At 35.1% G+C, this 23,564-nt stretch overlaps 1 long non-coding RNA gene across 1 annotated transcript; it reads left to right on the top strand.

Annotated features, from left to right (window-relative positions):
• The first annotated feature begins 775 nt into the window (after nt 1–775).
• Nucleotides 776–23,078, top strand: LOC118763506. The gene is made up of 3 exons (XR_004999266.1): nt 776–851; nt 13,844–13,854; nt 23,067–23,078. It is a non-coding gene; the product is annotated as an uncharacterized LOC118763506 (long non-coding RNA).
• The last annotated feature ends 486 nt before the right edge of the window (nt 23,079–23,564 follow it).

A 23,564-nucleotide genomic window follows, 5' to 3' on the forward strand; every position in this document is an offset into this window, starting at 1 on the left:
TTCACATATTTCTATACCTGAAATGTATATATCATCCAAAAGCGATCTACAACATCAAATCTCTACCACTAGAAATATATGAGAATTTCTTACAATTTTGAATCACAACAGTGGATTTCCTAGGAAATAGTTTTAAAGTGTAATGTAATTACTGAATGTGTGCTAAAACAATATCTTCCATATAAATGAATTAAAATTTCTTAAAACGATTTACTTCACACTTGTGCTATTTCGGTCATATAACATATCAATATCTACTTATTTCTAAACTACAACAGAACCAAATATTTAAAGGGTTAATACAAGTTTTTTCATTTAATCTTGTAAGAGACTTCAACTATTGAAGATGGTTTACTTCCTAAGAAAAGAAAAGTTTAAATATTCAATGTTATTTAGTAGTAGTAGTAGTAGTAGTAGTAGTAGTAGTAGTAGTAGTAGTAGTAGCACCAGCAGTAGGAGTCATAATGATAATAATAATAATGCAGCTCAAGTACAAGCTTTCAGGAATATGTGCAGGTCAGGAACAAGTGTAAAGGACCAACTATATGAAATGCAGAATAGACAACACTACTGATAGCCACAAATGCATAATGTGGGGTGAGAGGAGTGCAACGGTACGGCACATCGTTAGCGAATGCCCGAAATTGGCACAACGCGAATGCAAAAGATACCATGGCTATGTGGCAAGAATGATCATGTGGGAGCTGTGTGGATCCAGCGTCTACAAAGAGCAAAGACATGATATGAGAAAGCTCCAGGAGTGAGCGAAAATGAGAATTGCAAAATCCTGTGTGATGCAATGATCTAGTGCAATTACCCGACGAGACACCGGAAACCGGACGTTGTTTTCTGTATATATAAAAGGCACGATGTGTGTGTGTGTGTGTGTGTGTGTGTGTGTACGTGAATGCAATTTATGCACAACCACAAATTAGCATGTATGTCGCTCAATTTTTAGGAAGACATTCGTCACAATCCGAGCTGTATTTTCGTCAAATCATTTGCTCCCGAGGCACTAACGAATAGTGATAAAAATAATTTTGAACCATAACTTCTAATAGCTTTCACGTCGGAGATATACACCATAATTTACAAACATGAGTTAAGTCCCCTTCTAGCGATGGTGTTAAGAGAGAGAGAGAGAGAGAGAGAGAGAGAGAGAGATAACAAATTTTAAAAATTTCGTCTTCTTAGTGAGTGATTGACAGACAAAAACTGACAAACAGGGGTTGTTATGTATGTATGTATGTGTGAATGGCTTCAGTCAGACACACGTGAACATGTATGCGCACGAAACACATGTATTGCAATAGGTGTACGTAAGTGCGTGTGTTTGTGTGTGTCGCCCGTGTATATATATATATATGCGCGCGTGTGTGTGTGTGTGTGTGGTGTGTGTGTGTGTGTGTGTTTGTGTGTGTGTATATATATATATGTATGTATATATTGTTTGTCCGGAAAGTTCGTGCCGATTTTTAAAGGAAAGAAAAAGGTCAATAAATACTTGCCATTACATTTTTAATCAACTAAAGATGAACCATGTTTTTTGCACAATGTGTCTCCATCTTTCCTTTAACTTGAAAATACCCTCTTCCCAGAATTGAGGTTGTTTCATGTCAAAGAATTCATCAAGGTATCTTTTTACGTCACCAAGGAATTGAAATATTTACTTTTAAGACTATTCTGCAGAGACCTGAATAAGTGGAAATCCGAAGGAGCAATATCTGGTGAATATAGAAGGTGGAGTAACACATCCCAGCCTAGTTGCAGCATTTTTCATGGTTCGCAAAGAAACGTGCGGTCTTGCATTATCATGTTGGAAAATAACACCCTTCCTGTTGGACAATTATGGACGTTTCTCTTGAGTTGCAGATTTTAATTCGTCCAGTTGTGTGTAGTATTTCTCAGAATTAATTGTCTGGTTACTTGGGAGAAGCTGATAGTACACAATTCCTTTCCAATCCCACCAGATACAAAGCAAGACTTTGTTAGGGTGAAGATCCGCTTTTGGGGTGGCTAAGGGTGGCTCATGTCGCTTTCTCTGAACATTTCAGTAGATAATCCATTTCTCATCACCTGTCACAATTTGCTTTATAAAAGGCGTATTTTCATTCCGTTTATAAAGCAAATCATAAATGGAAACACGATCCAAAAGGTTTTTCTCACTCATGTGGTACCCAAATATTTTAGCGATTTGTGTACCAAAGTTTTACCAGGTGCTCATGTACGACGGATTTTGATAGGTTGAGACTTTCTGCCAATTCTCGGGTTGTGCAATGTGGGTTATTCTCAATTAATGACTTGATTTGGTCATCATCTATAGTGGATGGTCTGCCCGATCGATCTTTATCAATAAGGCTACAATCTCCAGCTCGGAACCTTGTGAACCACTTCCGTACAGTTCTTTCAGTTAGAGAAACAATATCGTAAACTGTGCATATTTCTTTGGTTGCTTGTGAGTCATTTTTCCTTTACGGAAAAACAAAAGCATCAAGTGCCGAAAATGAGCTTTCCTATCTTCCATTTTAAAGGGTTACAGAATTAACACATGTTATAGGGATATAAATCTTCTTCCACGAAAATATAGATTAAACTGTGCTCTAAATAGAGGTGTAGTCAATCCTATTTTATGGACCCAACCATGTTCTAAATTAAGTCGAAAGGTAAGCTACTACAAATCGGCACGAACTTTCCGGGCAACCTAATATATATACACAATATAAACTATATTTTCCGTTTCTCCACAACTAATTTCCAAATTAGCTAAATCCGTTGCTGACATATTGCTGGTTGTGCGTGAACATGAGAGAAAGCAGAAGTTACCAGAGCAAAAATCCTGTGTAGACACGCTCCTTCGCTCCTTCGATTAGCTATTATTTTTAAACAATGTTTCGAAAATGTTCGTGTTTTCGAAACGAGAGATCTGACTCTCACATCTCTGCGGGAGAAGGTAGGCCTCTCTATTTCTCTTACACAAGTTACGTCTGGTACCAAATTTACTCAAATTTGCCACAACTGATGTTATTACTCGTGTACGGAGTGGTGGTGGGACAGGGTCAGGGGTAAGGGCATACAAAAAACATATATGCATTAGGTGTATGTATATGTTTGTGTGTGTGGAAGTGTTACATGATGGGGGTGATGTTTTCAAAAGAGCTGGCATATGCAACCTGATTACCTCTACCGATTAAACTCCCAACCCATGCGCTCTCGTTGCGATTCTGATTCTGCAGCACTGAGTTGAGTATGAAAACTAACCTTAAAGTATAAATATAGATGTTTTTGAATCAGCAATGCTGTGTTCGGTTAAGTCCTACTTGGGTTGAAAAATCAATAAACTGATTCCTTATAAGGTATTCCATTTAATCAGGATACAAATATCTATAAACCGATTACTTATAGGACTTCCCACTAAAATTGTCTACACTAATTTTGATGTATTTTGTTCAAACTTGATGCCAGCATTACTTAGGACTCAGCATTACTTAGGACAACGTGTGTGCACTGTTTAAGACCAGCATGCCTAGTTGGAAAGCACGTATTGTATCGATATTAACAATTAAAGGAGGCATCTTCCAAGGAGACTCTTGTTAACCTCTGTTATTTGTTATAGCTTTGATCTCACTTTCTGTATTCCTACACAAAATCAATGGCCACTTTCATCTGAGAAAGAATGGACATCATCTCAACCACCTTCTCTTCATGGATGATATAAAACTGTTCGCAAAAACAGAGTATGTAATCGAGTGACTGTGCAAATGTGCAGCAAGAATATAGTGATGGGGGGGAGGGATCCGGAAGTGTAGGGTGCTTAATTTGAAGCGGGGGAAAGACTAAATTGTAGGGGCATAGAATTGCCAAACGGAGAGAAAATGAAAGACTCAGATGATGATGGGTACAAGTACCTTGGGAGTCTGGAGTTGGACAATATCTTGTATAAAGAAATGAAAGACAAGGTCATCACTGCATATTTATAGCGTCTTAAACTTCTCTTGAAATCAAAACTGAACTCCAGGAACTTGTGACTACCATCAACGTATGGTAAGTTGCTGCAGTCTACTATAGTGCACCCATCCTGAAATGGACACAAAGGGAGATTAACCGACTCAATCGCACTACCCGACAGACAATGACAATATATAGTGCTTTCCTCCCTAAGGCGAATGTACATGGGCTCAACATGAGAAGGGGTAAATATGTAACTGAACTGATAATCGTACGGGAGTGCACCAAAAGTGAAAGAAGAAACATAGCAGAATATTTGGTAAACAGCAAACGAGCCCTGTTACTGGTAATGCAGAAGGATTTAACAAAAATGAACTTGAGAATGGTTATGAATTCCGATCAAGAACAAGCAACGACAGAGAAGAAACCATAATCTGCATGGAATTACATGGTCAGTTCCTCCATGAAACCTACAAATTAAAAGCCCAGGAAGCATCGTGGTTGTGGCTCAACAAGGGTAACCTAAAGCAGAATACTGAAACTCTAATCTTCGATGCCCAAGACAAGGCATCGAATACCAACTCAGTGAAAAAGAATATGTACTGTAACGGATCTCTGTAGAAAGTGTGAGAAGAGGGTTGAAACCGTAACTCGCATTCTTGGTGCTTGTAAATATCTTGCGCAAAAGGTTTACAAGCGCAGACACTGCAAGATATCCCAAAGCCCCACTTGCTACTATGCCGTAAGTATGGATATCAGATTAAGGGTTCTTGGTACCAAAATACATCGGAAAAGGTAATGGACGAAAAGGGGAAGGCAAAAATCCTCTGGGATTTTAACTTCCAGACATACTAGGTAATAGAGCACCGAAGGTCGGATATAGTAACCTCCGGGAGGGCCGAAAAATTGCTAATAATTGACGTAGCAGTGCCAGGAGATCAACACGTCATCATGAAAGAAAGGGCAAAGGTTAATAAATAAGGAGACTTGAGAAGTGAGATCGCTAAGATGTGGCAGCTACGACAGCCAAACATAAAGTTTATCCTTATTGTGTTCGAAGTATTGGGTTCAATACCAGGCCATCTTAAAAAAATATCTGAAAACTTTAGAAATACCCTGAAATCTAGTTGTATTGCAAAAGTCGGCATTATTTGGAACTGCACGCATATTGCGTAAAGTACCCTCTGTCTGAGGTCCTTGTTGGGACTTGACAAACAGTACAAACCCCAGGTAGACACAATATCTTCAATCAACAACCTCACGATATTGTAAACTCTGCAACGTCTATAATAATAATAATAATAATAATAACAACAACAACAACAACAACAACAACAATAATAATAATAATAATAATAATAATAATAATAATAATAATAATAATAATAATAATAATAATAATAATGATAATAATTTTTTTTACCGTATTTTATTATCATATTTTCGAACTAATACAGGCAGAGTGAACTTTTTATAAGTTTAAAAGAGGAAGGGAAAAAAAGGAAGGAAGGAGAAAAAAACTATGTTCGGAGATAAAACTATCAACAAAAATAATACAGACGAATACAGATCTGCTAGCCTTAAGAAGCTGCGCTACGAGCAATGTTTACGTGTAGAGAACCCTAAACTGACAGATCCATCTCCTAATGTAAGTGTGGAAGCTCGTCATGCTTCAATGTCAACAAAACAAACTACAAACTGCAATGGTCATCGTACGGATTACAAAAGACCACATACCCGAAAATTGAACCAAATTCTGATCGAAAAATCAGCTACTGGATCAAATCTTCCCAACACACAGGAGCTGGACGTACCCCACAACCGGAATATTCCAACAGATGGCCATCCATGCTCGTCACCAAATAATCAAAAGAAAAAGAAGGAAAAATGGTCTAGGGAAGATAATAAAGAAGTTCTTGCGGCCTTCTACCATGCCATATATTTCCCCACAGTTAAATCTCACACTGCACAAACATACTTAAACTGGAGACAGAAACACCCTAAAGCAAGACCATACATAGACAGTAACAAACTTGCCAACGTCAGAAGAAACATTATAAAAAAAAATTACTGACTGAAGTAGAGATTGATCAAGTTAGACAAGCAGTAACGGATAAAATGAACGAAGCTGCAGCTAGAGAAGATAATACAGAGGAAATAATTATAGACCAGCCCAGGGCTGATAAAAACGAAGGAAGGATTGAAAGAGTTAGTATAAGTGATAGGCAAAGTAAAATACTCCCTGAACCAATCATAAACACTAAGACAGATGAACATCAAATAGATAAAGAAAGTCACACAAATATTGACCCAACAGAACTACATGAGCTAAAAAATCAAATCATGATTGAATGGCTGAAAATTAAAGAAACCAGCATAGATGAACGCGACACACGCCCTAAAATCTGCAACTCTAACCAAAACATGGAAATAATTGGTAAAATCCGGCTTGCATTTAAGGATATAATTTCAGCTAATGATGTTGATATCACAGATCCCAACCACTTATACTATGCATCCGCGAAAATCTCAACGATCCTATGTGGTGTAAAGATAAGAAAACGGCAACATTCCCACAAAAAGCCTTCTTGGCAAGAGCGTTTGCAACAAGAAATTAAACTATTTAGATCTGACATTGAATATTTGAAAAACCTTAAGGTTCACAAGACTACCAAACCTACAAAAACCCAAAAAGTAATGAAAAAATATAATATGAAAACTATACTTGATATTGATGCCACCATAGAAACCATCAAGCAAAAGGTATCTGCTAAAGCTGCCCGCATAGCGAGGTATGAAAAGCGTGTTAGATTTTTCAAGGACAACAACATGTTCAAAAATAACCCCAAACATTTTTACAGGAAGATAGGAAAAACAGCAGTTACTGTAAGGTCTGTACCATCAAAAGAAGAAGTACAGGGATTTTGGAATAAAATTTGGGCAGAAGAAAAAACACACAACGAAAAGGCCCCCTGGATTGATAGAATATCTTCAGGACTGGACTCTTTAGAAGAGCAAAAGTGGGAGGGTGTCAAGGTAGAAGATATAAGATCTGCTCTCAGGAGGTCAAGCAAATGGAAGTCTCCAGGAAAGGATAAAATTCCTAACTTCTGGTTGAATGCCTTCCCAGAGAGCCATGAACTGCTAACAGAACTTTGCAATGATGTTTTGCAACACCCTAGTAGAATGCCTCCTTGGCTAGTTAATGGGTTAACATTCCTGCTTCCAAAAAGTGAAGAAACAAATGAACCAAAAAACTATAGACCCATAACCTGCTTAACAACTATATATAAAACGCTAACATCGGTCCTGATTGAATATACCTATAGTTTTTGTTTGATAGAAAGTAGCATATTCCCTAATGAGCAAAAAGGATGTAAACGTGGATCTTACGGTTGTAAAGATCAGCTACTCATCAATAAGATGATCTTAGAAGATTGTCACAAACGACACAAAAACTTATCAATAGCCTGGATAGACTATAAAAAGGCTTTTGATAGCCTACCACATAGCTAGATTAAGAAATACCTGGAAATGTATAAGATAGCACCTACTCTGCGAAACTTTTTGACAGTAAGTATGAGATCATGGAGAACCACACTAAATTTGAACAGTGACAATGAATTTCTAAATGCTGGTGATGTAAAAATTCCATGTGGCATTTTCCAGGGTGACTCACTATCACCACTCCTCTTTTGTTTAGCTTTAATACCTCTCTCAAAACTGCTCAATGACGCGCAGTACGGATATAAAATGTTTGATAAAAATATAAATCATCTCATTTACATGGATGATTTAAAGCTTTTCGCATAAAATGACCAACAACTCAAGGGCTTATTAGCGATATTCAAACAATTCAGTGACGACATCAGAATGCAATTTGGCCTCGATAAATATGCAAAAGCTACCTTTATCAAAGGAAAAATGACAGAAACATCTAACGTTAACCTTGACCAGCAGAATGTCATAAAAGAATTAGACCCAGCGGAGAGCTACAAGTACCTAGGGGTAATTGAAGGGGACGGAATAAGGCATTCAGAGATGAAGGAAAGGATCAGGAGAGAATGTTATCGAAGAGTGAGAGCAATACTCAAGACAGAGCTGAATGCAAGAAACAGGATCGAAGCGATCAATGCATTATCCATACCAGTCGTGACTTACAGTTTCAATATCGTTAACTGGTCAATTACTGAAATATGTCAGCTTGACAGAAAAATAAGAAAACTGTTGACAATGCATAGAATGCACCACCCTAAGGCAGATACAGAACGACTTTATCTGCCAAGAAAAGAGGGAGGCCGTGGTCTTTTACAACTGGCAATAACAATGAAGATTGCTACAATTGACCTAGACACCTACCTGAAAAAGTCTGAGGACTGGATGTGAAAACTTGTCTCAAAACATGAAAACAAGAAAACATCATACTCAGTAACAAAACAGGCAAAGGAATATCTAAGTGAATTCCGAATACAACATATTCCGGAATTAGACACACAAGAAACAAGCACAGAAAAAGCTAAGCGCATGAGAACCCGTGCTAAAACTGCGGCCTTAGATATTCTGAATGATAAATCGCAAGAAAAACCACTCTATGGCAAATACCCAAAGAGTGCGAATAATGCAGATATTGACAAAGCCCTGACCCATCAACGGCTAATGGCCTCTGGCTTAAAATCTGAAACAGAAGGGTTTATCATAGCAGCTCAAGATCAATGCCTACCAACAAGAAACTACAAGGCCAACATATTAAAGAACGGCAGTAGCCCAACATGTCGTGTATGTCAACAACAAAATGAAACCATTGATCATGTTGTCTCCAAGTGCAGTCTTCTAGCGCCTACAGAGTATCTCAACAGGCATGATAGAGCTGCACAATATATTCACTGGGTAATTTGCAAAAACCTGGATTTGCCCCATGAAAAAAACTGGTGGGAACACAAACCACCTCCAGTGCTTGAAAATGACCACATCTCACTCCTCTGGAGCTTCACCATTCAAACTGACAGAAAGATAGATGCAAATAAGCCAGACATCATATTGAAAGACTTCAGACAAAGAACATGCTTCCTCATTGATATGACTGTCCCAATCGATATAAACGTATCTGTCAAGACCTACCAAAAACTGAGCAAATATAAAGACCTTGAAATATAAATCAGCAAAATGTGGAACCTGAAGACTAAAACAATACCTGTTGTCATAGGCGCCCTAGGAATGATAGCGAAAAGGGCTGATTGCTACCTAACTCAGATACCAGGAAACCCCCAACATGGCAGAAATTCAAAAGATAGTGCTCATGGGAACTGCTCATATCCTACGCAAAATACTCTCTATGTAATCTCAAGGTTTAAAATAAACAATTTTTTTAAAAATTTATTTATTAGACATTCACTAGTACAACACCAAAAAACCCCCAAATATATGGCACACTAGGCATAACAACAACGTGAACTTCCAACCTGTTGTCTCTTGGGGTCTCTGGGTGAGACTTCTAGCCAACTTGTACAAACATAAAGCAAAAGTCAAACATATAATAATAATAATAATAATAATAATAATAATAATAATAATAATAATAATAATAATAATAATAATAATAATAATAATAATAATAATAATAATAATAATAATGATAATAATAATAATAATAATAATAGTAATAATAACGCGGTTTCTCATCTTAAGTGATTGACAGTGCTATCATGTACATGTTTTGTTATGGTATGAAAAACGGGCTAGAACAATATTCTGCTCAATATCCTCAGATTTGCTTGTCAGTTGATTCACCGTTACCAGTTGAGCATCTTCCTTAGTGGCGGAGAATATGTGCATTTCTGACCACGAGTAGGTTAGTTGGGAAGAATCAAGCCATGTGGAATTCTTTGGAATTTGATTAGGCTTGAGGAATTCTTTGGGATTTGATTAATTCTCTTTCAGGGAGATGTGTACCTTGTTCATTGTCCCTAAACAAACTTATTCAGGGGCATTTTGAGCAGGATAGGTGACTCGACCTGCAGAAAATTCTAATTGGGCCCCATCTTCAAGGTCATGCGCTTTTTCTCTTGATATGAGAATACATTATCGCGCACTTTGATGCATTTGCTTGCGTACTTCATCAGAGTGGAAGTTCTGATGGGTACATTGGATTTCGTTTATTTGTAAAACAGTGTCACGTTCATGGCATGCATTTCTCCCTCATTCAATAATAATTATCTCCTAAACCACGGTTAGACGAGCGTTATTGTTTGAATATGGATACATGCGAGTGAAAACAGCTGTTTTCTCGTCTTCATCATCGTAAGAGAGTTGCATGTTAGTTTTAGATTTCTTCTCTCATCATTTCTATATTTAAGAGTGTTTTCTCTCTCTCTCTCTCTCTCTCTCTCTCATTCACTCTTTCTCTCTCTCTCTCTCTCTCTGTATCTCTTTCCATCTCTTTCTCTCTTTATTTCTGCAATGTTAGAACATTTCTTCCTGACAGTACGCCCACCACCTATACCGAAAATCTTTGTACCGGAAAACATGTTACGGGAAATTTTGAAATCACTGTTCACCCCAGCTTCTATTGAATTTAATTAAAGGTAACAATAATAACACAGATAGTAAATGTATGGATAATAAGAATACTAATGGTTTTAGTGGTAGTAATAATGTTTGTGATATTGATGATATTGTTAGTTGTATTGTTCACTGTAATAATAGTTAAGGTCTCTTCTAGTGCTCCTGGTAGCATGTAATCCAGTACAAACTAATTCATGGCCGGTCTGTTTGTTATTGAAGTGGCACCCCTACCAAACGCTTACTTTGTGGGGAGGGTGCTTCTGATGGACACCCTGCAGGACGAAAATGATATTCTCTTTAAAGGCGGATGAACGTATTAACGTCAACGACCATCTACCTATAGTAGTCTTTAATACGAGAGCCGGCTGAGTAAAATTTTATAGGCTGACCAAGATACTATCATCGAATGTGACCAAATGAGGATTATTTTTCAGCATATTATCCCTTGCTGTCACACACTTATTCAGTCGGTGATGCAGTGTTTGGATCCTATTGCTAAAAAGGTTTCATCGTCTTGGCCACAAAGGTCATCAACAGTAGATATGACGTCGATATCCCCACGATACTGGTTTCCAGTCAAGAGCTCTTTCATGCTGTGAAACAGTTGATAGTCAAATAGGGCAAAATCAGGAGAATAGGGAGAATGATCACCCAGTTCAAAGTCTCAGTTATGCACCGTAGCAATTAAAACCGAGTACTTGTGTGTTGGAGCATTGTTTTGATGACAAACCCACCACTTTCGTCTCAGTTTTCCTGGAGTTTGGTCATAATAGCTTTTCGTAAGTGCTTCAGAAAGTTGGTATAGTACACTTCATTGATGGAGTGGTGCTTTTCGAGATAGTCAGTAGATTCAAAGCTGTTTCCATTCTAAAACAAGGTTATCATCTTCCCAGCAGATGAAACGACCTTGGCATACTTTGGAACAGGTGAGGTGAGGTGTTTCCGCTGCAAGGATTGTCTATTTTCCTTTGACTCTAAGTGATGAACCCAACACTCATCCTCGCTCAGGAATCTTTCAATTAAATCAACAGGATCTACAATGTCAGATTTTTCCGTGAGTTGACGCGCTTCGTGCGCTTTTGGTCAGGTGTACGAAGATATAGCGCCACTTGCAGAAACTCTCGTCACGCCAAGTTTATTGTGTATAATATTCTCAACTCTTGCACAGAATATGCTAATTTGATTTATAGCCATGACAGATGCAGGATGTCTAGATCTTGGATCATCTTCAAAATACTCCATTCCTCTCGTAAATTCAGCTGTCCAATTTTGCACTGTTGATTAATCTGGAATGCTAACCTCTATCAGCAAGAATGATCTTGAGTGTCTAGACCATTCTGCAAGTAATTGATAACAGCACGATGCCAAAGTTTGTACATTATCAAGAGAAGTTGCTACTAGTTACTTCTGAAGTATTCTTTCAACAGTCTGATGTTAGGTTAACTGGAAAAAAACAAAATTGATAAGAAGCGTTGAAATTAATGCATGAGAGATTTCACAGCTCTAACGTCACTCCTTCATAGTCAGCTTATGAACGTGTCAGCCCACCCTCGTATGTCAATTACTTTTAGTGTTATTGATGACATTAATTCCAGTACAATCTGTTCCATAGTCGAGACGTCGGTAACTAAACCGGCAACTCCTCAAAGCCTATGCCTGGTAAGGAATTTGGATGTTACTGGACACTCCTCGGGACAAAGCATAGTAAACTGCGAATGAACTCACTGGAGTCAACAGCTCTCCAACTCTATGAGTCTTTAACTGATGTGAGAATGAATATTGGAGAAAGTGACCAGCGCTGGATAACCGGCTTCAATGAGAGGAGAGGAGTTTCTCGGAAGTGTTGGCTGGCAGCCTGTCTGGAATGGTAACACGATATTATTTTGGTTGGTGGTAATCTTAAAACTCATACCTGAATTACGAAAGAAAAGTCACTAAATTAATCCCAGCGACATCAACTAGGCTGGAACTTTTAGAAAATGTGTCACGTCCGGTGGAACGGAAGCGCAGGCCCGTTCATAATCAAGTTAATACTGAACTTAAACAGATTAAGATGGAAAAAAAATTGTTGTTCCAATGTCATATGAGATGTCAGCCAGAGTTGTTCGAATGTCATATTAGATGTCAGCCAGAAAATAGAGGACGCTATAGGAAAAGTTTTGGGGGCGCATATGAAGATCTGAAGGATGTGATAGGGCAAATTAAGACCAAAATGTGGTTAGAGGAGATGGAACAAGAGAAGATTGTAATGAAAGACTACTGACCCAGAGGAAATACCCATCGAACAGGACAAAGCTGTGACATGAAGAAAGGGAATCTACAACATACAGAAGACATTACTGTACCTCAAACTAGAGAGTACCTCAAACCAGAAAGAATTAACCCAGAAGTAGTTACTCTTAATGACAAAGTTCTGGGAATAATGTTACTTGAGGAAAGGAATAGGTTACCATCATTGAAGTCATATCATAGAGCAAAACTAAGATCAGAACTCAGGAAAGCGAATGAAGTTGTCATGAGAATTCCAATTACAGTTATCACTGAGTATGCTACTCCTTATTTATCACGGAGAACATAGGAATGTTCAGAGGATAGAAAGTAGAGAGAAACAAGGAACCATTCCAGGAAAGGAGAAAAATAAAATAAAACATCGACATATAACGAAATTTCAACTAATTAAGAGAAAAATGTCTCTATGAATAAGAACCTTGTTGATAAGCACACTATTTATTTTGGATATCTCAAAGTAGATCAAAGCGAGCGGAGTTAAGATCAAAAGATACGAGGAAAGATGTCTACAGTTTAAACAAAATCAACTGCTTAAAAGTCTCAGTTCTACTAGACTCGGGTGGAGCAGATAAAGAAGAAGCAGAGTCACCTGATCCCAACGAAGCAAGTTCGTTTTCGAGCAAAATCTGGTCCATAAAGTAAAATTCAAGAACATGGAGATGCAGGATGACATCATCATCACCCTGGAAGATATTCAAGCCAGAGTTGGTATGATGAGAAAAGGAAAGGCAGCTGGCCCGGACAGTTTTAAGGTTCTTAGACCAAGGTTCAGGATATTTACTTGTATAGATTGTTTCCAAAATTGTTAAGATTGAGAAGCGTGTGCAAATTTAGAAAAGAAAAAGGAGAGAAAACCAAAAATTAGTGTAGGCATTCGCACTTACATCAAATAGAACCTGATTTGGATTTTTAAAATGACCAAACAAAATACAAAACTTGTGCTAGCTCGATTTCAGATCAATATAGATAAATAACAAGCTGATTCTCTATTTTCCGTGCTAGTGAAATCAATAGATATCTGAAAACTACTCCCACCTGACCAGAAAAGCAAATAAACAAGTGTACATTCAAACCAATCTCTTCATATACGTGATATATAATATATATAAAACTCAATATATGGTATATATATATATATATATATATATATATATATATATATATATATAATATATATATATATATATTCATTGATAATTTATATATATTAGTCATTTTAAATATTTATGTAATTAGATATAGACTAATATTGATATTAGATTATGGGTGGGTTTCCTACCTTATAAATTTCTTGATAAATAATGATTATTTCTTAGCCTTAATTAGCTCCCTATTTGTTGGTTTATGTAATAGTATTATAAATAATAGGTGATTTGTAGTACTTATTATATTAGTTTATTTTAGTTATTTAGGTTCTGTTTTTAATTATAGTTAGATTATAGATGGTTTTTCATTTTATTACTAAATATTTTATTACTAAATATATTTTTAATAAATATTTAATGGTTTATTGAATATAGAGTCTGGTAAGTGACAATTTTTTTTATTTTATATATTTTGTTATATTTCTATCATAACTTCGTTAAATTATGATTTTGTTATATCAATCTATTTGTATGTAATCTCTTTATATTTGAAATAGTTTTATTTAGTTGTTTATTTAATCTATTTTATTTAATATAGAAGTATAGATTAGTAGATTAATTATTTAGATTTAACTTAATATTTACCTCTCTTTTGTATTGTAGTATGATTATAGACAGTTATATATCTATTTATTTTATGTGGTATATATGTGTATATGATGATGTGTGTGTATATATATGTATTATGTATATACATTTATTTATGTGTATGTGTGTGGATGTGTATATATAGGTGTAAGTGTATATATTGAGTATTGTATGTATGTACATGTATGTATGAGTGTGCATATGTGTATATGTGTATGTGTGTGTATATATGTGTGTATATATGTATATGTATGTATATGTGTATGTATGTGTATATGTGTATATATATGTATATGTATGTATATATATGTATATATATATATGTATATATATGTATATATATATGTATATGTATGTATATTTTCTTATATATTTATGTATACGTATGTATAGTTATACTACAAATTTTGATAAGTATTTATAGATTTTGTTATGATCACTAATTTTAGCTTATAATTATAAGGGCATGGGAAAGAATTTATGGTATGTAGAGGGGTTACTATATAAATTATTTCTTATATATTTATTAATCTTATAAGATTTTTAGAATATATTTAATAATTAGTGGTTTTTAATCATTTAAATCATTTAATTTATTTTGTATTAAGTTTCATTTATCATAGTTATTTTATTAATAAATATTATAGTATAGTGAGATTTTATTCTTTATTTGTGACTTCATTCTTTTTACAATGATAAACAAATAATTTTCTCATTCACAATCTTTAATAAAACGTAGGTTCCTCACGCGTAATGAATTCTTCAACAATTTATTCTTTTTTTTTTGCTAATAACTTAATTCCACGAGTATTCTTATAAACGCTGTAAAAGACGTTTTCTGATTCAAAATTTTAGTTCATTGATTAAACCTCGCTAAGTTAAGTATGTATTTATTTAAGATCTTCAAATTGTAAATTTTAATATTGTATAAGCTTTTGGAGTAATAATATTCTCCTTATGTAAATATCGTTGTTTATGTAATGATCTAATTAACGTAATTTTCAATATTATTAGATATTAAATTTAAGTTAATTCGTAAGATACTTCTTAGCGATAGATTTATTATTTGATAGCAAGCATACGAGGTGTATTAAGAGAGGCTTTGTATATACATGTTTTAATAGTATTAATTGTAGTTTTAAATTTATAATTAAATTAAATAAACTTTGATAAACTTAGATATGTTTCGACTAAAGATTGGTCAGGCCATGTCTAATTTAATAACATAACTTAGTTATTTCTTTAAATTTATATTCGATAATTATTCCCATTCATAATTATATTTATAGTACTTATAGTATTTATTCGATACTATATAACTACGAATTGATTATTTCTAAAAGTATTTTACATAAGTTCGTTTAAGTTAGTTTATTTGTATTTAGCTATTTCATCTTTAAATATGAAAAATTAAATTTATTAGGTTTTTATTACATGTGCATATACAATTATTTATAGAGATTATTTTAGATCTTAATTATAATATTTATATACATTTATATATTTTCATTGATAATTTATATATATTAGTCATTTTAAATATTTATGTAATTAGATATAGACTAATATTGATATTAGATTATGGGTGGGTTTCCTACCTTATAAATTAAAATTAACATTTAACATTATAGTCGATTTGGATATAATCATAATTGTTAAGTTCTATGTCTCTAGTTTGATAACAAAGTTTATTATAAGTAAAATTATTATATTATATATATTATTTATATCTTAAAAATATTGTTTAAATATTTCTGATTATATTTTAGATATTTCAATCACCTGAAGAATGACTGTAACTCGAATTTTTACGAATTGGACAGCCATGAAACGATCGTAGTGTTATACTAATTATCTTTTTTAATAATTTTGATATATATTTAAAATAATATAAATTAATTAATCTTATGTATTGGCTTAAGTTTTTCATTGTATGATTTGCCTAATAGTGGTTTTATCTCTAATTTAATATAATATATTTATATATATATATATATAGAAAATAGTAAAAAGTGAAAAAGCTACAGAAGGCTTGTTTTAAAAGGTTAAAAATATATATATTTGAGTCAATATGTCTGAAGACAATTTTTTTCATACAATGACATAGTTTAGAAGAAATGACCGTCTTCGCGTTCAGCTTTTCAAATCGTTATGTTTACGTTGAAAGAAGATCTAAATAAGGGGAGGTAATAAGTGATTTCTTCCGGTGTAAGGGAGATAATCGCTTAAATAGTAGTTGCTTTGCGCATTTCTCAATGTGCTCACTAAAGGGTATCATTCTGTATTCTGGGAATGCAATCTGTTGTCGATGCAGTGTGCATCTGCGTCTGAGTGATAGTCCCGTGGACCCCACGTAGTCATGGGGGCAGTCCGAACATTTTATGACATAAATTATGTTTTCAGAGGCACAAGTAAAATTAGATTTGATCTTAAATTTCTGTCCCTCTTTGAACACCAATTGTCCTCCCACGCAAATTCCAGATAAAAATAATTCCTAACGAGCCTGACGGACAGAGAACTATTAGGGAAAAGTCAGCTCTATTCAATTTAAGATCAGAAATAGAGCTTCTAAAACTTAGGGCCTCTACAAATGAGGAAAAATTTAAAAGCATCGACGAGGTGATGCACAATATAATACAAAAACATACCGAGGGACAACCCCTCGAAAATACATTAGATCATTGGAAAGATACCTGTGAAAAAGAAGAGAGAAATTCTCTCCTGCGCTGGAAAAAAAGCAACAATTTCTTCCAAAGATATAGTTTAACTTTCAAAAATGAATTGGGTACGGATAATCCCTTCCTTAAGAAAATTACAAAAAATAAAAAAGCAAAACCAAACAACCCACGAACAACCCCCAACTATCCTCCATACTCTAGAAACAGAAATCACCCACAACCAACATTTTCAAATCACGCAAGACTTAACAGGGAACAAGCTGACAGACAATGCGTCTATGAAATAGATTACACCAAAAACAGAACACACCAACAACATCCTAATACCAGACCCAACCACCACATAACAGCACAAAATAACACTAGAATACGAAATACACCACACACAAGTCGCTACTACCCCATGAACCAAAATTACTGGTCCCCACTGAACACAAGGCAAACGCAAAAAAACACTATGTCAAGCAACATCCCACATACAAGCAGTTCGAAACAAAAATATTTCACATACAGAAATTTTACACACACCACAAACAAAAACAACCATAGATTCCCACACACACACAACAATCGGGGACAACAATACCACCATTCCCCCGACCCAATATCACACAACCTCACAGACAACTCATACAAACAAAATTACACCCAACATTTTTTAGCCAGGGACCAGAGACACCAGGACACAGACTGGAACCTAGTAATAAGGAAAAACCGAAGATAATCAACCTTTCAACCAAACCTCTTTCTAAAGGGCTCAAATTTACACCAACTCCACGCAATGCCAACCTAAATGAAATTAAGGATAATATAACAGAATTTTGCAGAAAATTAAGACTAGCAGAAGCATCAACCAGTTTCAATACTGAAGATGAATCACTAGTCAAGAACAAAAGTGAACACATCCCCCACAGAGGAAGAAATAAAGATCTTGACGAATTCTGTAACCACATTGAGAACTTTCCCTACCATACTATACATAAACAGACAGTTAACTCAAATTTTAACACTTCACAATGGAAGGAACATTGATGAAGATATAACCATTAAGGAAGCAGACAAGGGAAGGGCAGTTGTAATAATGGATACATCATACCATAGAAATCTTGTAATTTCCTTGCTTGATGACAACCAACATTATGAAAAAATTACCAACTACACCCCACAAAAAATAATGAAAACTATCTTCACTAATTAAAACCCATGAAAAGGAACTAACAACCAAAGAGATTGACTTTCTAACAAACTTTAAATGCAAACCTAGCCTCTTCTATGGTCTGCCCAAAATTCATAAAAGCCAAATTATAAATGAAACCATTAAAAAATCACCAAAGACATACATACACACACCTAACCCGGGGGACCTAAAACTACGACCCATTGGAGCTGGCCCAACCTGTGAAGCACACAGAATAAGTCTATTTATGGACGTCCTCCTGAAACCCTTCCTTAAACATATCGATAGCCATATCAGAGATGACTTAGATATGTTAAACCACCTTCCAAAAAAACCCAAGGAAGAAACAATCATGGTTTCATTTGATGTAGTTAACTTATATACCAGTATACCTCATAATTATGGACTAGAGGCAATACAGTTCTGGCTGGACCAATTTCCGGAAGAAATACCAAAAAGGATCAGTAAAGAATTCATTACTAAATCAATTGAATTCATCCTACATAATAACCACTTCATGTTTGACAATACATTTTACCGTCAAAAATCCGGAATTGCTATGGGTACAAGGGCAGCACCAGTCATTGCGAACCTAACAATGGGCTACCTGGAAATAATCATATACCAGGAATCTTTATCAATCTTTGGAAACCCCCTCTCTCAATACATAAAAGAGAATTGGAAACGATTCCTGGACGATTGTTTTATACTCTGGAATGAAAACACAGATAAACTCCTAAAATTTAAAAACCTAGTGAACAGCATAAACCCAAATATACAGTTCACAATGGAATACAACAAAAAGGAGCTCCCATTCTTGGATATACTAATTAAAAAAATTAACCTTAAAATAGAAACATACATTTTTTACAAAGCCACAGGCGCCAAACAATACCTTCTTTTTGATTCATGCCACCCAAGACACACTAAAACAAACATTCCCTTCAACCTTGCAAGAAGTATATGCACAATAGTGTCAGAACAAAATACCAGGAACTTTAGATTGCAAGAACTCAAAAACACCCTAATTAACAGACATTACCCAACTCAACTCATAGAGAATGGGATCAGACGTGCAACAGAAATCAACATAGAAACTTTAAGATAAGTTCAACACAACAACACACCTTCCCCGAAAATAGTACCTTACATATCCACATACAACCCCAGAAACAAAGAAGCCTTCACCATCATCACCCAGAATTTACCAATGCTTCATAAGGACCCCAAATTAAAGGAAATTCTAAACATACACCAAATCATTAAAAGCTACAAGCAACCTAAATCACTTAAAAATATTCTCACAAAGGCAAAATTGTTTTCTGAAAAAGTAAAAAAGTAAAAAAAATGTGGTAGACCGAACTGTGCAACATGTCCAAACCTGCTAGAAGGATCAGAATTCCTCTTCAAAGAGGGACAGAAATTCAAGATCAAATCTAATTTTACTTGTGCCTCTGAAAACATAATTTATGTCATAAAATGTTCGGGCTGCCACCATGACTACGTGGGGTCCACGAGACTATTACTCAGACGTAGATGTACACAGCATCGACAACAGATTGCATTCCCAGAATACAGAATGATACCCCTTAGTGAGCACATTGAGAAATGCGCAAAGCAACTACTACCACAATTTTTAATCTTTCCATTCTACCAATGTGCTATCGGAACACCAATACAAATTAGACTAAAAAGGAAACATTCTTCATTGAAAAATACAAGCCCAAACTTAACCATTCCAACATACTTATACAGAGAAACTCAATCCAAAAGAAAGGCAAATAATTTTAAGCGATTATCTCCCTTACACCGGAAGAAATCACTTATTAGCTCCCCTTATCTAGATCTTCTTTCAACGTAAACATAGCGATTTAAGAAATTTGAAAAGCTGAACGCGAAACCGGTCATTTCTTCTAAACTATGTCATTGTATGAAAAAAATTTATAACATTCTTCAGATATATTGACTCAAATATATATTTTTTAACCTTTTAAAACAAGCCTTCTGTAGCTTTTTCACTTTTTACTATTTTCTATATATTAAACCACGTGCTTTCACAAACCAACTTTCTCACCTATATATATATATATATATATATATATATATATATATATATAATATATATATATATAAGTAATACTAAGCAATTAAGGGTTTAGCAACGAATTGCCTCACCACACACCGAATTTAGAAATAGCAGTCAAAGAGTTATAGCTATTCTTTCTACTAAAAGGGAGATCTCAGTAAAAACACAGCACTTGAAAGGAAAACACAGACAGGTAAGAGAGAATGAAATGACGGCAATCTATCATACAATTTTAAGTCATATATATATATTGAAATTATAGGTAGCGGTCACAATACAAAATGCAGCATTTTAATTATCAATTTGAACTGTATGTCATCTTCATCCTCTACGTTTTCAAGAATATGCTTTTACAGACTCTCACATCTGCCCTGCGTGCCATATATAGCCTTTAAATCCCCGACATTTTTGCGTTCATTTCTACATATCTTTCAACGTGTAGAAATGTCTGCGAAGACGTCTCGCTGAAGAAACTTTTTGATTGGGTAATGGGAGTTATACTGGTAAATGTCAAACTCTAATACAGTATGTGGTGCAGGTGCAATTTTTGTAGTGATTATTAGTATCTCACCATACTTATTTTCATAATATTCCAAACTAAATAACCGCTTTTCATTGGTTTGGTACCACTCCCACCTAAATGCGCTCCTTAATGAATACAACTTTGAAATTCACTCCTTTCTTTCTTGCCAGGTGTTTGCAAAAAAGAAAAAAATGCTACTTTTTATTAAGAATACTTGTGATTGAGAGCAATACAAAGAACAAACTGACAAACGCGTCACTAACTATTTCTGTTTGGTTGTTTACTTATCTAAGTGCCATGAGTGTTGAGATGATATATCTACCAAACGTCATATATCGCTAATTGCAATATTTTTTCCTCAGATTGACTGAATCGCAATCATGCCTCATAGGAATTGCATAGATACCACAGGAGGATTGCAAATCTTGTATCAATATATTGATGTCTGTATTGAAGGATAGCGTCGTAATGTAGATGCTGCTAAACAAATCATATATGAATCAGTATTCTTACGCTTGTGTACTTTTAATTGCATGTCAACTTCCTTCATTGTTAGTTTGATATTTACCTAGTGGATACCTTTGCAGAAGTTGCGCCCTTATGTTTTTGTGTGTGTGTAACACTATTCATTTCATCTGGCTTTCGCTTTGCCCAACATGTACGTATATGCTTAATGACTCTGCGTCTCTAAAGTGGAAGTGACTGGGATATGAATCGTAAATTTTCTTCGTTATATTTAGTTTCAGCGAGTTATCACTGCGATATTAGAGGTCAGATAGTATTGTTAGTATCTACTACCAACATTTAAACCTGTCTTTGAATGATTAGCCAGGATTTATGGCCGTATTCTTTATCACTAGTTTCTTTGTTAATTGCTGTACAATATATCGTCTACAATCTAGATTTTTTGGATTCTCAGAAAGGATGTTTATGCATCGTGATGGGTTTCGTTGGTTTCAGCAGTTTAAAAAAACACGTGATATTTAATCAGAAAGATCCCATAATCTAGAGTCCACACTCATGTTCTCAATAATGAATTTGTTATATTGTTTCCTACAACTTTCCTTCACTTTTAAAAGTTTTAAGACAAACTCTTTCGAAACACATGCACGTGTCATAACCTGAAGCTGATTGACTTCTAACCAAAGGAATATATGTGACTAGTATGGCAGTAGTCATTTGCTGACAAAACCATACACTCATTTGAAAGTACATGATAGTACTAACGGTGCTATTCAACTTTTCTACAGTAGCATGAATATGCTGAACTATATGGTAGAGTTTCTGACTTCTCTTTTGCTCGCGAATTTCTCTGATATACCTTGGCCGTGAACTTCTGTGATATACCTGTTGAATGTTTTCCGAGCTTCATTCACAGGTTTGGATAGATGATTTAGAGGTTTGCAAGTTCGGGAAGCGAAGATTGCATCAATGGAACAGCTGAGCTAATGGGAGAGACTAAAATAGATACTACTCTACTTCCCGGAGCGAATACAGGAGTGTTTTGCAGTGGTATACGTATGGGAGGATCCTGTAGGGGTTTTCACCAAATCTTTTTATGAAGAGCTTTACTGACCCCCGAACTGGACATCATTGTACTGCTCCAAATGTACAATCTATCCCGTCTAGATTGAGGACCATATACTACTAGAGTAGCTTGGGATTCAATGACCCACAGCTACTTAATGCCTTGCCAAAACAACCTGAGTGATCGTCATTGAGTGGTGATAGATGTTTTCAGGGAACAAGTTGATCTCTAGCCAACAAATGTTCCAGATGAATCTTTTATCACGACAAGAAACGCAAATAGGGAATCTGCGTCGAACTCTCTCGTTCACCAAAGGCCAATCCTATTAGACTGGCCTCTGAAAAGCTGTTTACACTGCTGGTGCTCCATCATGGCCACAGCGTTTGGGGTGAAGCATGTAACAGAATAAAAAGAATACCATTTATGGGTATGCCATGTTTTCTGTAAGAGTCCTATTTTAGTGTGCATACTTTGGGATCAGTTGTGATGCTGCAGATTCCAGAACCATTATAGCATAATAAACATAAATCATGATATATCTATTAGAAAGAACATACTTTTATACTTCTTTAGTATGATCTTGAAGGAAATAAAATATGTCAAACATTCTGTCCAACATTGTTTATGCATCACTGCAAGAAGCTATTTTAAAACAAATTCTTATTCAGAAGTGTTTAGTATATATATTTTAATTAAAATGCAACCTCGTAAATGTGCCGTTTAAAATTAAGTTTGACAAGTACGTGATTTTGTAAGATAAATGTACAGCATAACTAATTAATAAAGATTAATATAGATCCGTATAAATCCCAAGATATCAACATGGCTTTATTTATTGATTATTGCCCCTCTCTGTAAGATTCACTAACTTCGTAGCTGACATATTCGAAAGACATTTTAATAAAGGAGCTGAGCGAAGCATAACTTGGAACATATAAATGAAGAATGTTCACAGGTCGAGAAAGAAGAATTAACGTAAGAATAAACCAAAGAAACTGCTCTAAATCAGCAGTAAAATACCGCGTCCTCACATACAAGATTTTG

The sequence above is a fragment of the Octopus sinensis genome, linkage group LG5 (assembly GCF_006345805.1).
Source record: "Octopus sinensis linkage group LG5, ASM634580v1, whole genome shotgun sequence".
Classification (NCBI taxonomy): Eukaryota; Metazoa; Mollusca; class Cephalopoda; order Octopoda; family Octopodidae; genus Octopus; species Octopus sinensis.